Raw genomic sequence first — 17,597 nt, forward strand, 5'->3', positions numbered from 1 at the left:
TGTGTGTGTATATATATATATATATATATATATATATATATATATATATATAATGTCACAAGGGCTGTGGAAAAAGATCAGAACACAGGTAGGTAGTCGTGGTCTGGGGAGTGTGTCTTAACGTATGGGGATCTGGAAAGCCCTTGCTGAAAAGGTGCCGTTTGAGCAAAAACTGAAGGAGCTGAGGGACCAGTCATGCAGGGACCTGGTGGAAGACGGCACAGCAAACGTAAGTGTCCTGAATTGGGACTGTGCCGGGCTTGTGGGAGCTAGTTTGGGGAGGGGGCTTAAGGACAGGCATTAGGAGGTAACCAGGAAATAACTAGGATACCATTGCAAGGTTTTTCAATAAGACAAGGAGACTTTCAAGTGTTTGAAGCTGAAATCTGGAGAATTAAATGAAAGTCGTCTTAAAAGAGCAGTTTGACTTCCAGAAACTGTTCCTCTTCCAACACAGCTAGGAAAGAACCTCTCTCCAGCTACAGGGGCAGACGAGAGGTTTACATTCTTGAAAAGTTTGAACTACAGAGCATTTAGTCTCAGAGACACAACAGAGAGAGTGAAGCCCCTACTTGAGAAAAGGGGAGTCCCGGAAGCCCGCGTACCAGAACTTTCTGCTCACCGGACACTTCTGCTTACTACGTCCTCTGCTCCGAACCCTGCTCCCCCAGAAGGGCAGACTCCCAGCAGCAACATGGAGGATTTCTGTTTGGGAAAACTGGCCCGCCTACACATAGCACAGGGAGATCAGCTCTGTGCTTTGTGACCACCTGGAGGGGTGGGATAGGGAGGGTGGGAGGCGGGGAGACGCAGGAGGGAAGAGATATGGGACCATGTGTGTGTGTGTGTAGCTGATTCACTTTGTTATGGGGCGGAAGCTAACACACCATTGTGGAGCAGTTATACTCCAATAAAGATGTAAAAAACAAACAAACAAACAAAAAACTGGCCCGCCTAAAATAAGGGGCTCTCTAGGCTGACGTTTGGCAATCCCACGGTGACATGCTAGGTCCCTCCCCAGTCGTCCCACAGTAAAACCCAGCGGCTGACAGACCCCACCCACCTCCTAGAGCATCCAGTCAGTACTCACAAATGTGATCAGCCTGTTACATTTGTGGAAAGCCTCCAACGCAAAGGAGAGACTAAAATAAGTAAACCAGAGGAGCTCAAAGGAAGCAGAGACAACACATAGTACTATGAAAAACAAAAACCTTTAAAAAAGTCTTATAATTAATATTTGCAGAGGGAAAAAAACAATGATTGCAACTAAGAAAAAAGAAAAAGCTGCTACCAAAAAAGAATATCCAGAGGTAGGGTGACCGCCACCCTGGTTTGTCCTGGACTGCCTCCGTCTTAGCACAGAGTGTCCCCCATCCCAGGAAACTCACAGTCCCAGGTAAACCAGGAGAGTTGGTGATCCCACTAGAAAAGGAGAAAGCTCTGTAAAATTATTTTAAAATAATTTTATTTTAAAATTTAAAATCTGTAAAAATTGACGGCAGCAATATGGGGTGAGACTAGAAAACTCCAAAATCCCACAGGCTCACTGAATCATGCCATGTGCCCTGCTTCCTCTCCTCCTTCCCTAGTCTTTCCTGCTGTGACATCAAAAAACCAGCTAAGAGATGGTGCAGAAATTTATTCAATAGAAGGTAAGGTCCTGACCTCAGGTGGTGAAAGTAGGGAAAGAAAGGAAGGAACCAGCTAAGAGGTAGAATCCAAGGGCTTTGGAATTTCAGAGGGAGGAAAACACCTCAGACACCGTCTGGTTCAACATTCTCTTCTTACAACCTGGTGCCTGACTCATAGTAATAGTTGAGTACAATATCTGCTGAATAAATTAACGAATAAATGAGGAATGAGACCCAGAGATGCGCTGACACCACTAATTATTGGCTTACCTGGCATAGGAATGTAAACCTCCTGACCCCTAAGCCAGCGCCCTCTCCGTTATGCCACACCTGGTCTCATAAAGCACCACGAAGGACTAAAGCATGAATCTGAGCCTTATTTTAGTGCTGCGGCTTGATTCACCTCATTTTCATCCACAGTCTCATCTATTATATGGCACATAAGAATTAATAAATTTTTAAAAAGGGATACGACTGCAGAAATAAAAAGCCAGAGGGTTAGAAAATAAAGTTGAGGACATGAAGCAGGAATAGAACAAAGAGACAAAGATAAAAAAAATAGAAGAGAGCAATATTTTTTACAATGTAGACCCTGTCTGATAGGATTATTAATCTGAATAATAGGAATTCTTGAAAGAAAATGGAGGGGAGGAAATTATCAAAGAACTAATCAAGAACATTTTCTAAGAAGGACTGAAAGGGCTCACTGAGGTCCCAAAACAATGTTTGGAAGAAAAGAATGGCACCCAGGGACATGGTCAAGAGTGTTCAGAAGACACGGTCCCTAAAGCCGAGAAAGGGAGTGGGATGGGCAGAGAGAACAGATCAGATTCCAAGGGTTTACGTGGAATCAGGAATAAGAATGGCACGTTTGACTGCTCAACAGCAAGGCTAGAAGCTTTAAGTCAAGGAGATCGTGCCTCTAAGCTTCCAAGAGAAAATGACGTCAACGTGGACTTCTGCAGCCAGCGCGCCAGGATAAAGGCACAAGGGTGTTTTCTGCACTATTGTTTGGATAAGCAAAAATTCAGAAACGGCCTAAATGTCTATTATGAGCAATGAACTCAATTATAACAAATAACATCTCATGAAATAAGTACAATAATTATACAAGTAACATATCATTGTAACCTTTTATAATATTCTGATCCTTGAAAACCATTTTCTCGACACATTTTACTGAAGAATGAAATTAATTATATGTACTGGCATGGAAAGAACTCCATGATATATTATTAGGTTTAAAAAAGTAAGTTTCAAAATAACAACGTGTGTATGAGATTTTTTATTAAAGAATATATAGATAATTGAGAAATTAATATATAGATATAGATATACAAGTATGGATAAAATAACTGGGAAGAGAGAAGAGTGTCCATGTTATCATTGACTGCCTTTGGAGAATAGTACTTAGAAATTTAGCCTATACTTTTTGCTTTGTACAGTTTTATAGTAGTTGGGTTTTTTCCTTACAGTGTGCAAATTATTTTAAAAATACTATGTATACTTTTCATTTCTTTGTGATGACAGCACCATCTAGTGGTCTATGTTAACTTTTAAAATATTTTAACTTTAAAATTATGTGATATTGAATAATATATTAATATTAAAATAAAAACAAATAACTACAGCAAGGGAAAAGCTTACTTTAAATAAGGCATTTTAAAGTAACAAACCCTCTATTATGCTAAGTGAAGTAAGTCAGACAGAGAAAGATAAATACCCTATGATTTCACTTATATGTGGAATCTGGAAAACAAACAAACAATGAAACAGAAACAGACTCATAGATACAGAGAATTAACTGGTGGTTGCCAGAGGGGGTGGGTGGGGACAGATGAAACAGGTGAACGGTAATTAAGAGGTAAAAACCTCCAGTTATATAATAAATAAATCACAGGGATGTAATGTATACATAAGGAAATATAGTCAATAATATCGTAACAACTTTGTATGGTGACAGATGGATGATAACTGGACTTTTTGTGGTGATTATGTTATAAAGTATAAAAATATTGAATCACGATGTTGTACACTTGAAATGAATATAATACTGTATGTTAATTATAACTCTATTCTTAAAAAATGATAAGGAGTGGTCAGCCTTGAGTTGATAATTGGTTTGAGTCGATAACTGACCTTGAGTTGATAATTGTTGAAGTTGGATAGTGGGTAAATTGGAATCTGTTTGTGTACATGTTTTAATTTCTCAATTATCAAGAATTTAAAATAATTTAAAAAATAAAAATAAAAGAACAAACCCTTACAACTTTATCTAAAAAAATTATATCTTAGAATAATCTCCAAGATATATGAAATGGAAAAAAATCGAAGTACAGAAAAATATATGTAGTAGTCTATCATTTGTATTAAAAGTAAAGCAGAGTATTTTTGCATATTTGATTGTATATGCATAAAATATCTCTGAAATCACAACCCCCCAATGAAGTTGGTTGTCTTTAGTGAAGATACGTAAACAGCTAAAAAATAGGGATGAGAGGAAGACCTTTGTGTATGTTCCCTTTTGAACCTTTAGAATTTTAAAGCTTAATGTAAAATGCTAACTAAAAACAAAGTCCTACCTAAGGAAAATTTGCCCTTGCTCTGTGTAACTTTCAGAGTAATGAGGTTATAAACACATCCCTAATATTTATATATCTTATCTGCACCACATGTTAAAGTAGGATTTTCCTTGAAATGAAACTCAGAGGTTCACAGAACCAAATAATCTCTTTAGGGTCCAAGTCCAGAAGACAACTTAAACACGCTGAGAAAAACCAAACTACCGGAAATTCTCTACTCTGAAGAAAAAGTCATAGTTTGCTCGCCTTCCTATATCCTCACCATGGTTTAAGAGGTCCAAGGTTTCCAGGTCCCTAATCAGCAGCCGGAAGTATCTCATCTCCAGAGAGGGTTCACTATTAAAGGGAGCAATTGGCAAACCCCCGAAGAGAAAACTCTGGTCGTCGAGACCACAGGGTATCATCAAGGACAATGGTCTTGGACCAAACTGATTTCCCAGAGTTTTAGAGTCATCAGCAGAAGACCGTAGGGACTTCCTCTGCAGTCCAGTGGTTAAGACTCTGCGCTTCCACCGTAGCGGGTATGATTTCAGTCCCTGGTCGGGGAACTAAGATTCCCGCATGCTGCGCAGTGTGGCCAAAAAAATTTTTTTAATAAAAATAAATAAATAAATAAAACAAATAATGATTAAAAAAAAAAAAAAGAACATACTGGCTGTCAGCAAGCCCTTGACAGCGTCCTCATAATGATCTGATTAAATAGAGAAGCTTAAGTGGATGGCAATGTGGGTATGAGGATTAATAGTTAGTTGAACAACATAACCAAAGAATGTCGGGCTTCCCTGGTGGCGCAGTGGTTGAGAGTCCGCCTGCCGATGCAGGGGATACGGGTTCGTGCCCCGGTCCGGGAAGATCCCACATGCCGCAGAGCAGCTGGGCCCGTGAGCCATGGCTGCTGAACCTGCGTGTCTAGAGCCTGTGCTCTGCAACGGGAGAGGCCACAACAGTGAGAGGCCCGCGTACCGCAAAAATTGATGAATAAATTTAAATCATTTTGCAGATTTCAAGTGCTATCTTCAGCCCATGCTTTTCAAGAGTGTTACCAGCAACTAGACAGAGAAAACAATATGATTATCAATTTTGTGAAAGACACAGAGCTGTAGTATACATTTTACGACAGAAATAGATGGCTCTGACGTTGTGTGAGAACTAATAAAATGGAAATTAAGAGAAAGAGATGTAAAGACTTACACCTATTTTCAAAGAAATTGTCTTCACTAGTGCAGGATACGGAAGGTCTGGTTTATCTGCAGCAGGCGTAAAAGAGACTTGGGAATGTTAGCTCGTAGTAAGGATGATGTTTCTGTTTATGGAAAGATCATTACCTAGAATGCAGAGGCAATATTCCTGTTCTACTGTGTACAGCACTGAAGCCCTGTAGATGCAAAACCCCTGGGCACCACACTTCCTAGATGGACCCTTGACAAACTAGAAATGATTTAAATGAACACAACCAGGATTCTGAGGGGATTTGAATTCAGGAAGGAGAGCAAATGCAGGGAAAAGAACTAGCAAACTGAAGTCTCAGATGGAATGGTAGCTGTCCTCAGATATCCCAACTGCTCCAGGTGGAAGAGGAAGTAGAAATGTTCAATGTGCCTGAAAGGATAAAAATAAACTCTGTTGGAAGAAATTTCAGGGAAACCAAATTTGCTGTAATATAATTTCATCTTTTCTAACAGTCAGAACTCTACAAACATGGGACGGAATACCTCCAGAAGTAGCGTGTCTCTCGATGCTGGAAAGCTCGAGCAAAAGAAGGAAATTTCTATGTGCAAATATTATGAAGGGCACGTCCTGCACTGGCTAGAACTTCCAGTATAACGTCCAAAGTGGCTGGATTGCCTTAGGGGAAAAGCATTCAGTATTTCACCTTTAAGTATAATGATTGCTCTAGGTTTTTATAATGCCTTTTATCAGATTGAGGAAGAATCCTTCCACTCCTAACTTGCCGGGTATTCCGGTCATGGAAGTATTACTGAGGTGTGAAGAGGCTGACTTAGAACCCGATGGAATGTGTTCTGTGAGAGGGCCTCAAGTTGCCCCTGCTTTTTTGACCTTAATGTAGTCTTTCTGGCGTCTTGGGAGAGATCACAAACTTTTATACACTGGACATAAGAATTTAGCAGCCCCTTATAATAACTCCCTCCATTCAAAGGTCTCAGTGTGGGAACATTTAAAATTGCTAAAGTCATTCTATAAGCGTTGCTCTCACTCCTTAATTAATTTATTCATTAATGCTTTTAAGGTAAAAAAAAATGAATAAGAGAAAGTAAAGGAATGAGACCTCCTGGTGAATTAAACAGCAAAAGGGTTGCTTCAAATGCAACAATATAAAACAAGACAAGCTGACAACTAGCTGTAAAGTCCCAAGTGGTTGTCCAGTTAATTGTTCAGCCTACGTTATCCTTAAAGAAGCCTATAGAAATTGACCTGTGCTCCGGCACTCACTCCTATAAACCACCTGCTGAACCCCCAGTGAGCGTCAGCTGAGGGCCGTCTCTGCTTGCTGAGAGCTGGATGTATAATGGTATTTGCAGAAGGGTGTGATAAAAAAGTAAATAACTGAATTGCATTCGTACTGTTTCCTGTTTCCTTCTTGATTCTTCAGAAGGGCTTTTGTTTTCCCTTTAGGGGTACAGATTCTCCTTGGACAAATACTAATTAAAACTCCAACTAGGAGATTACTAAACTTTGGTTAATGAAGGGGCACAAGGACACGTCTGTGTTTTCATGGACTAGTCGAGTTCAGTGAAATGTTTATTAACAGACGTGGCCCGGCCCGTCCTGACCCCAAGACACTGAAGCCTCTGTCTGAACCAGACTCATGGGTTTCTTCCTAGCCTTTCTCAGGGACAGGAATACTTCTGGTAAGTTTTTATAAACTCCACATACTTTTTAATCTCAAAATGAAACTCTTTTTTATTAGTCTATATTAACCAGTAGTATATTTCATCGCCGTGACTTTGAAATTCCACGTATTGTTCTTGCCTGGGGATTTTTTTTAAAGTAAAAGAAATATGGCTTAAAAGGTGGAGGAGAAATCGCCACTTTGTAGAACAGCCTCTCTGAATATTGTTCTTCTCCTTTGCTATGATTGGTTTCTTTGTGCTAGTTTTTCTTTTTTTCCAAATTAGAAGATATGTATTTTCATTTAATTCCAAGGTGGAATTAAGCAAGTTGAATGGATTCACAAGACCTCGCTCTGTTCCCATACTTTCCTTGTGTTGAAATATAGTGCTACATTTTGGTAAAAGCAAGAAATAATTTCAAGAGAAATATTTCTGAGGAACAGAGTTAAATAATGATTTATTTGTTTTTAATTTAGAATAAAGAAGATAAATAATAATATTTCTTTCTGTGACCAACATAATTTTGTTCTAGATATTCAACCAGCAACCTGAGATAAAATGTTATGGGATATGCCTCAAAATTCAGGTTGGATCAAACTGATGTCATTGCCTGTTGTGCTGTGTAATAAGGTACAGAAAAGCCTCCCAGGCTCACAGAACAACTGTCTGTTGAGACAGCAGCAATTACATTATCAACAATTAAAAACAAAATTTCCCTGAGCTGCAATATTTATAATCAACCTATACAAACACAGGCAAAATGCTGATTTTCATATCTACAGGCCCAACCTAGAGCCATTTAACTAAGATTTAGCAGCAAAGACTCTTTATTATGAAAATTTTCAAACATACGGGAAAAATGAAATAATTATACCATGAACACCCGAATACCTACCATGCAGATTCTATCATTAACATTTTCCTGAGACTTCCCCGGAGGTCCAGTGATTAAGACTCAGCGCTTCCAATGCAGGGGCCATGGGTTCGACCCCTGGTCGGGGCACTAAGATACCACAGCCGGGCGGTGTGGGAAAATAGAAAAAAAAATTAAAAATAATAAAAATAAAATAAAAACATTTTCCTATATCGGCTTCTTCACATACTATTCAATATCCATTTATCCATCTATCAATTTGTCTTATTTACTTTTATGATGCATTTTAAAGTTGCAGATCTCAATTTAAAGTGTACCCCTAAATACTTCGGGATACATATCACTAACTAGAGCTCAATACTCATTTATTCCTTGAGGTAAAATTCACATGCAGGGAAATGCGCATATCTTTAGTATACCATTTGATATATACATCTGTGTAATCCAAGCCCCTGTCAGGGTATAGAGCGTCACCATCACTCCAGATCTAGCAAGGCTCTTCATACCCCTGCTCAGTCAGTCCCTTTCCCCACCCTAGAGGCAAACACTATTCTCCTCCTTCATACAGTATACATGCATGATTCTTTTTACATTCATTCATGCTTTTGAGTGTATCAGTAAGTCGTTCCTTTTTTTTTACTATGAGTAGTATTACGATAGTATTCCATTGTATGAATGTCCCACGGTTTGTTTATCTATTCTTTTGTTGATGGACACCCGAGTTTTATCCAGTTTGGGGCTATTATGAAGAAACCTGCTACGGACATTTACATGTCTCTTTCACTGGACTTATGTTTTCAGCCTCTTGTGTAAACACCTAGGAGTAGAATTGCTGGGTCATAATGTACTAATAATTTTAGTTTTATAAGACACCATCAGAGCCTCTCCAAAATGATTACATCATTTCATCTCCCTCACTTCAGTTATTCGACATCCCTGCTAATTTTGAGGTGGTCAGTCCTTTTAATTTTTGTTGTCCTGGTGTTTGGATAATGCTGTCTTACTGTGGTTTTATTTGGATTTACCTAATGACTAATGTTGCTAAGCATTTCCCCAGGGGTTTATTGGTCATTCATATATCTTCCTTTGTCGAATGCCTATTTAAATACTTGGCTCATTTTTAAAAAAATTGTGTGGCTTTTCTTTTTATTATCGAGTTGGAGGAGTTCTTGTATGTATGTATTGCAGCTGCAAGTCCTGTGTCAGATATATAATATGCAGTTCTTTTTATATTCTGAATCTTAACCCCTTATCAAATACATGATTTGTAAATATTTTCTACAGAAGTAGAAATATAATGTTGTACACATGAAACATATGATGTTATAAATTGATGTTACCTCAATAAAAATAAATCTAAAAAAAATTAAATGATAAGGCTTCCAGCGCAAAAAAGATAGAAGAGTATCTTTGCAACTTGGGAATAAAAAAAAGACTTTTAGATAGCACACGGAAATTAATAACCATACAAAGACATAGGTAATTAGACTTCATCAAATTTAAAACTAGTGCTCGTCAAACTACATATTTAAGAAAATGAATGGGCGAGCCACAGACTGGGAGAACATAACTGCAAACAACAGAGGGGCCTGTTTTCATGGGGAGAGACGAACAAAATATGCAAGGGAGAAGAACTGTGGTGAAAAGAAAACAGGACAATGAACAGTGCTCAGAGCCTGGTTTAGCCTGAAGGTCAGGAAAGGCCTCTGTGCAGAGGTGGTGCTGGGACAGGAGCTAGACACAGGGAAAATGCAGGGAAGATGGCCAGGCCCGGACAGGAGGAGCTGTGCGGGGCTCAGCAGGCGTGAGCTCGCTGTGACCAGGGATACAGACAAGATCAGCTCGAGGGAGCACAGGACGTGTCACAGGTGTGACCATCGGAGGGGATGCGGGGCAGGTGATGCAGGGCCTCGCAGGGAAGGCCTGGGGATGAGGATTTTATTCCAAGGGAAGCCACTTGCGAGTTAAGCAGAAGAGTGGCGTGATGAGATTTACACTTATAAAGATTATTCTAGATGTTGAAGGACAGCAGGAGTGGAGGATGGTGGGGCGACATTCATTTACTGACCCATTTCCCTCCCCAAATCGAGAAGATAATGTCTGAAGTTAGTTGGTTTCTGGGGATCATCTAAGTAATAATGAAAATCAAGGTGCCATGCTCTAGTTGTTACTAGTAAGCGACTGCAACTTAAGCTTAGATGCAATATGATACGATCTAAATACATATGATAAAAGGAGTAAGGTTTATTTTTATTATGTAAAAATGGATCTGATTTATCTACAGTCTGCTACTAAATTATAATTGCAGTTAATCCTACGACAGGGGACACGTGATTCCTTTTTACACGGAGCAACCTGAGATGGACGAAAGCATCCAGAGATCAGACTGTAGGTACATGACCCAGGAAGAAATGCAGGTTGCACAACCGTCTATGTTTCAGATGCTCCGACAAAGAATACTCAAGAGTGGGGAGAGGGCAAAGAGCTTCATCTTCTGAAGGCATCAGCTTTGCCTTCAGACAGTAAACGTTTGACTTTGAGACCCAGAAGATGGCCATGAAGCCACCTTTCCTGGAATTGAGGGCATGGTTGTGGAGGGATCCTGGTTACGGGCTCTCTGCCCCAGCAGTCGAGAAGGACATAGTTAGGTTCCACGTTCAAGAGCCATAGATGTTACCGAGCCTGCATGCCCACAGCACAGAAGGCCAAACACTGGCAGTGGGAATCTGCAGCAAGGTAAATGTTTATTGCAGGACACCAAGCAAGGGCGTGGGAGACAAGCCTCAGATCCACTCCCACTTGGTCTTGGAGTTGAGAGTGTTTTAAAGGGGAAGAATGAAGAAGCTGGGATTAATCATCATCTTGTGACATTTCTTAATCTAGCTCAGGAGTCAGAATGTCTCTGGTTTAGATTCTCTGGCCAAGTGGTCCACGGCTCAGGGTCTGTGAGCTCATCTTGCCCTGGAGAAACAGCCTGAGTTTGTAAGTTAACGATGATACTTACAACAGCAGTTTTATTACATTAACTATGTTATTGACGACATCAACTTTAGTCACCTGACTCTGGTTGACTAGCGGTCAGTTATCACATGATTGAGGTCAGGGGGCACAAGAAAGGGCATAAAGTTTTGGACAGGGAGATTGAGCATACACTTGGTAAGGGAACTCGGTTTTAGGGGGACTTGGTTTCACAGATATCTAACAATATGTATTACCTACCACATCCTTGCCCTCAGCTTTCAAATTCTACTTAAAATCCAACAAAAACCTTGTGTTCATTATGCCTAGGATAACAGCATCCAGTAGGCGGAGCTAGAAATAACTCACAGTACATAATCTGCATGTGTAGAAAATGCTAATGGATGCCTCCTTCTAGAAACAGCTACCTTAAAGTCAGTGGATATTCTGGGTGTGGGACAGCTGAAGGCTATGGGAGACTGTTTGCATAGGTGCGTGTCGGTTACCATGTACTGTAATGAAACGTTAGCGACCTTGGGTATTTCCTCATTTCTTGTTCCGACCTATAGCCCTTGGTCACCGCTAGATGGCATCATTTCTTTTTCTTCTCTGTTATTTTGCTTCTACTTTTTCAGGAACAGTCCTCACTAAGATACTGGCAATAAAAATTATTTTTTGGTCTCTGAGCTGCTGTAACACAAAACTGTATGCTTAAGAAGTATAAAAGAAAGTAGTGATGCTAGTTTAGGAAAGAAAGAAGGCTTCAGGGGGAAATCTGGACCTTAAGCTTGGCACTAAAGGAATTCCAGTTTCCAGTAGAGAAGAGAGGCAAAGTCAACCCAGAGAGAAAGGAATAAGGGTGGGTTTCGTTAGCTTGCTTCTTTAGTTGGTGGGTTGAGTGCCAGTATAGTACATTGATTAAGGGTGAAGATTCTGGAACAAGGCTGCCAGACTTGATAGTCTACCTCTGCCTACTTTTATGGTCTAAGATAAGTTGCTTTACTTGTCTTGGTACTTCAGTGCCCTCACTTATGAAATGGAGACAATAATAGGATCTACCTTATAGAGTTAGCATGAAGAGACATGCTCCTAAAACAGTGCGTGGCCCTTTTAATGCTAATTACATCTCACCTGTGTCCTACTCCTGCAGCTCTCTCCTCACATCACCTCACTTCACCGTCGTGGGCCAAGCATGGGTTGGAAAAGCATTTCCAGACACGAGGCAGAAAGTAAGGAAGATAGAGCTTTATTAGAGAGAAGGGTCCCTACAAGAAGAGCGGGCTGACTTCCTGGTAGCCAGGGAACGTTGACAATGAGCATGGGTTGCTTGTCTGTTTTTATAGGGAACCTGCAAGTCATCTGCTGACTGGGCAAAGTATGTATACTTTCAGTGTGCTGAGCGGGAGAAAAACGGGGCCGATACCCTTCCTTATGTGGGATGGGAAAGGGACAGGGCACGCTGCTTGGGAGGGCTCTGGGACATTGCAATGGTCACATTGTGACAGAGTGATAGGAGTGCTGTAAGTCTTTGTTCTGGCAGTATTGGCCCTTTGAGTTTATCTTGCTCTTTTTCCTTGGAACACACCACAGTCACCACACAGATTAACATAATGCCAAGCTCAAAAGGCACGTGTTGAATGAATTACTCCTTTCTCTCTGGGTTGACTTTGCCTCTCTTCTCTACTGAAAACTGGGGTTCCTTTAGTGCCAAGCTTCAGGTCCAGATTTCTCCCTGAAGCCTTCTTTCTTTCCTAATTGTTAACACATTTATCTTTATTTGGGTTGAGTTTGATCCAGCTACTCTGAAGACTATGGTTTCTTCACTAAAAATTGCTTCAATTGTAGAATTTATCACCTGGTTGGCAAACGCTGGGTAACTTCAGGCACAAGAACACTACTCTGAACCTGGGTGTGGTCAGTGAGCTAGAAATCAACATTATTTTTTCCTTCATGATATGAAATATACTCTATCTTTACTCCCAGGGTTTTGTCCAAAAAACTCATAAAACATAAATTGACTCTGCCATTCAGACTCCCATGTTCTCCTCCAATCTCCACAGCAAAGTCTAAGTTCAATTACACCAATACTGATGTCAAATTTCAAAAAACGAGAGCACCCTCCATTTCTGCTAGTGCCAAGTGTATTGTTCCAGGTGCACAGAAGTATCTTAAAAAAGTCTTAGTAAATCTCATTCTACAATAAGTAATTACTCAACAAGTTCTCTCTGGACCAGAGTATACTAAGCCGGTGTTTGCTTTCCATTGCAGGCGAAGAAGTTTGTGGTCTTTCATGGAGCTTCCGTTTACCAACCTGGAAATGGCATTCATTTTATTGGCTTTTGTTATCTTTTCCTTCTTTACTCTGGCTTCCATCTACACGAACCCGGATGAGAGGAATGAAGGTAAACAGAGAGAGCTCTTCATAATAGTCCCCGTTTCCTTTCCCCACCCAACCATCTTTCTCTATGGTTTGATTTGGTTTAGATTCTATTCTGTATGTGAGAATGAGTTTGTTTTGGGGTGTGGTGTGTGTGTGTGTATGAGAGAGGAGAGAGAGAGAGAGAGAGAAAGAGAGTTTTATTAAATAGCCTGAAATATCTACTGTGGCATTTTACCATATTTATTAAGAAAGGTTTGGAAATGGAAACGATTATTCACGTGACTTTTAATCCCAGAATTTTGCACACCATCCTCCCATCCCTGCCCCTCATCCCTGTCCCCCATCAGAAACTTAAAATGTGCAAAAAGCACAATATCTTTCAAAGTCATTAAAGGTAATTTTCACAGGCTAAATGCAAGTCCTCAAGAAACAAATTCCATTATCGTATACATATATGGTGTGTGTGGGTGTGCGTTTTTGTTCAACTACAAATGGGAAGGAAAAGAATTAAAGGGTTTTTCCTAATGAGCTCTTGACAAAGCCCAAACTTTCAAAAAAAATGTAGAAGCGTTTAAAAAACTCAACACCACATGTTTGCTCATTGCCAATAATGACAATTATTAGCAATAATATGTAATTCAAATGGCAGTTCTTGGTATTTCACTGTAGTTCAGGTCCTACCAAATTTCACACAAAATTAATGGTGACCCACCATTTTTGAGGGCAAAAATTTTATATATATATATGGCATATGCCAAGGAAATAATATATATTTGTAGAGAATAAGATAAAATCATAAAAAGAAAACTGTGTTTCCTAAAATTGTGATACGTCTCCATCAATTTTTGGCTGTGAAAGAAGTGCTCTCTGTAAAAGACAATATTATTCTCTGTCTTATAAACATACTGCACTTACAGAGGTAGAAAACAAAAAGCCACAGTAAATAGACATTCCAATTCGTGCTGACATGAAGATTGGGAAGCATAACTGGAGTCCACAAGGTCTTTTTCATGCTCCATATTGTTTTAGTTTAAAATGGGTTTGGCTGAAAGAAAGAGTAAGACCAAAACTGCAGTTACTTTAACTAGATAATAATGTCTTTCTCTCACACATAAAGGAAGCCTGGGGGTAGTAAGCTCCCGCCTGACACGACTCCCTGGTGTCCTGGACCCAGGCCACACTGTCCTGGTTCCCTCCCATCTCCTATGGCGGCTCCCATGTCCGGCTGGCCCATCTTCCACTATCATCTATGCAGGCCAGTCAGCAAGAAGAAGCAAGAGGCACACCTCCGTCTTTTAAGAGCGCTCCCAGAATCTGCACTTACCACTTCCCTTTAGCCAGAACTTAGTCCATGGACATACCCAAAGGAAAGCTGGGAAATGTAATAGCTATTCTGGAAGGCATGTGCGGAGCAAAAACTTGGGGTTTTGTTCCTAAAGGAAGAGGGGTACAACCAGCAGTGTCTGCCAGACACATAGACTCCTAACCATGCATTCACTACGGGGCTGGTAGTCATTAAATCGGGGAATATTTGAGCTAGAAGGAATGTTAAGAGAGCATCTAATTTACTGATGCTTAACCAGAAATGAATATCAGAAAGGCACCTCATGCTTGGGGCCCATCACAAACCCAGCAAATACACATTTCTGGGTGTCCCACCTGGCCACGTGTCTTTAAACAAGACCCCCCTACCCCCCATTTTTCTAGCTTTCTTCTCTGGTTAAGAAGCATTGACCAACTATTCATATTTCAGATGTGACAACAGAGACCCACAAATGTTTAGTGAGTTTCTCAGGTGCTCAGTTAATTAGCAGAAGAGCCAAAACTAGAGCACAGACTCCCAGTTCCAAGTTCCTGCCCCCTCTCTACACCCCCGTGACTCCCCAGTTATGACCCATGGACACGGAGAGCCAGAAGACGGGGCCAGTCATAGAAATTTACCTTTCCTTTACACTTCTGTATTCCGTTTTTCACAAGTTCCTTTTTCTTCAGCTCTACTCCTCCTATATCTGAGGTTTACTTTCCAAGCTAAAGCAATTCCTCCATTTGAATACTGTTAACTAACAGAACTAGAACCAGCTGCCCAAGAATTCTCATCGAAGAACAGCCTTGCTTCCCTTCGTGACCACCAGGATGGTGCCAAGCACAATTTTGCATGAAAGTACAAAATGTATACACTTTCCTAAACGTGATAAGACCCAGGAGTAAAATCTACCTTCATTAAAATTGCAGGACTATTTTAATATCCTTTCTGGCACAAGCAGAGAATTGCAGAAGCCACAAAAATAAACTTAAGAGAGGCAGATTTAATTTCACGTGTTTATTTAAAATCTAATAGACTCAGCTATGGGTAATGGAGAATCTAAATCTGAATGGGACTCAGCTCCTATGTCAGGGAGCTAGCTGATAGTCTCGTGGAGGATTCAGTTGTATAACCAGAGCAGACCCAGTGAATGGGCTACCAGAGTTTTTAACTAAGGAGGATGGGGTCAGAACGGAAGCTCTTCCTCAGGGGTATTGCGGTGGGCTGCACGGAAGAGGTGGCCACCCTGATGCAGGTGATATTGACAGAGTAGGGTGGGTGGGGTGCATTCCAACTAAGAAAACAGCTTAAGGAAAATTACCTGACCGAAAAAAATTAAATGTATAAGATGAAAAATCAACTATAGTTTGGAATGGACCTTAAGTCCAACAAGGAATTGAACAGAACTGATCATTGGCGAGAATCTTCTCAAGTCCTTCAGAGGTCAAAAGATGAACAAAGCATTTTAACAGGGAGGCTCTTAAACGTAAGAGATGGGTGCCTCTGACCTCAGCCTCCCACGTGAGAGCAAAGGCTCTCGAGCTCTAACCTGCACATAAGACACCTAGAGATTTTATGAAAAAGTAGACTACTGTTCAGTACGTCTGGGTGGGGCCTGAGATTCTGCATTTCTAACAAGCTTCCAGGTGACGACCATGGTCTAGAAGACTAGCCCAGCCACAGATGTGACAGTTGCAGGCCCCAGGGGGCCAAGCTCATCTGTGTGCCGCAGGGGAGGCGGGAGCTTGGCTACATGGTTGGGCGTCCATGTTCCGTCCTGTAAGCAAGGCCCTCCAGGGCACAGGGCAGACCCAGAGCTGGAGGGCAGGGCCTCAGCCTCCAGCGCAGTCTTGCCTCAGGTCCTAACGTGTCAGGAGTGGGTGGATTAAGGTTTAAGAAAATGTTTTATATGTTTAGAAGAGTTGAAAGTCATTGAGAGTTATTCTTAGTTTTTCAGGAAAAAAATTGTATTTAATTAGATTAATTAATTAATTAATCATTTTAAACTGAAGTATAGATTTACAATGTTGTGTTAGTTTTAGGTGTACAGCACAGTGATTCATATATATATATTCTTCTTCAGATTCTCTTCCATTATAGGTTATTACAAAATATTGAGTACAGTTCCCTGTGCTATACAGTAGGTCCTTATTGGTTATGAGAGTCACTCTTGAAAAATCAGAATATTTTAGTATTGCAAGATTTCTGCAGCTCTTAATAGTTTGTAAATCCACTATCTCATTTGTAATTAACATTCTCAATTCTCTTACTCTGTGCCTTTTTATAAGAGAACAGTTAAGACAACTTTCTTTGTTGAAAGAGGGTATAAGGTCTGACAAAGCCCTGAGATATTTCAGAAAATTGTATTTATTGAGAAACTGTCCAAGAACCCACATTTTTCCCTGTTACTGTAAGAAGTCTCCAGAGAAAGATTTTCAAAGACTGTCAGTTCAGTTCTTCTCACTGGAAGAAGTCCATTTTGATCCCTAACTGAATTTACATAGATCATCTACCTTTGACCTTTGACCTTTCAGAGGTACTTAAGAACATTGCTTTTGCTCTGGACCATATGATCTATTTTAAAATTTAAAGTTGAAACATAACATATAGTGCTTGTTTGCAAATATGAGTCCAAATTAGAACAGAAATCAGTCACTGTAGTAAAACATGTAGCCCAACAGAAATCTTGACGGCAGGAAGCTTCACCTACCACCACCGTGATCAAAAGCATGACCCCATGTGGACTTTCTTTTATTTATTTATGTATTTGGCTGTGTTGGGTCTTTGTTGCCGCACGCGGGCTTTCTCGAGTTGCGGCGAGCAGGGGCTGCTCTTCATTGCAGTGCGCGGGCTTCTCACTGTGGTGGCTTCTCTTGTTGCAGAGCACGGGCTCTAGGCGTTATAGGCTTCAGTAGTTGTGGCACATGGGCTTAGTTGCTCCATGGCATGTGGGATCTTCCCAAACGAGGGCTCAAACCCATGTCCCCTGCATTGGCAGGTGGATTCTTAACCACTGT

General features: G+C 40.5%; 1 long non-coding RNA gene across 3 annotated transcripts in view; it reads right to left on the reverse strand.

The window, feature by feature from the left end:
* Positions 1-17,597, reverse strand: part of LOC113625931 (uncharacterized) — a 141,736-nt gene that overhangs the window by 3,348 nt on the left and 120,791 nt on the right. The window contains exon 6 of one of the 3 annotated variants that reach the window (XR_003434954.1): positions 13,513-14,322. The exons of the other annotated variants lie outside the window; for them this stretch is intronic. This is a non-coding gene — a long non-coding RNA (uncharacterized LOC113625931). Of the gene's footprint in view, positions 1-13,512; positions 14,323-17,597 lie in introns of those variants that run through there. 3 annotated transcript variants of the gene reach the window in all.

This window comes from Aethalodelphis obliquidens, unplaced genomic scaffold, assembly GCF_003676395.1.
Source record: "Aethalodelphis obliquidens isolate GAN/ISIS:26980383/991018 unplaced genomic scaffold, ASM367639v1 scaffold17, whole genome shotgun sequence".
Lineage (NCBI taxonomy): Eukaryota > Metazoa > Chordata > Mammalia > Artiodactyla > Delphinidae > Aethalodelphis > Aethalodelphis obliquidens.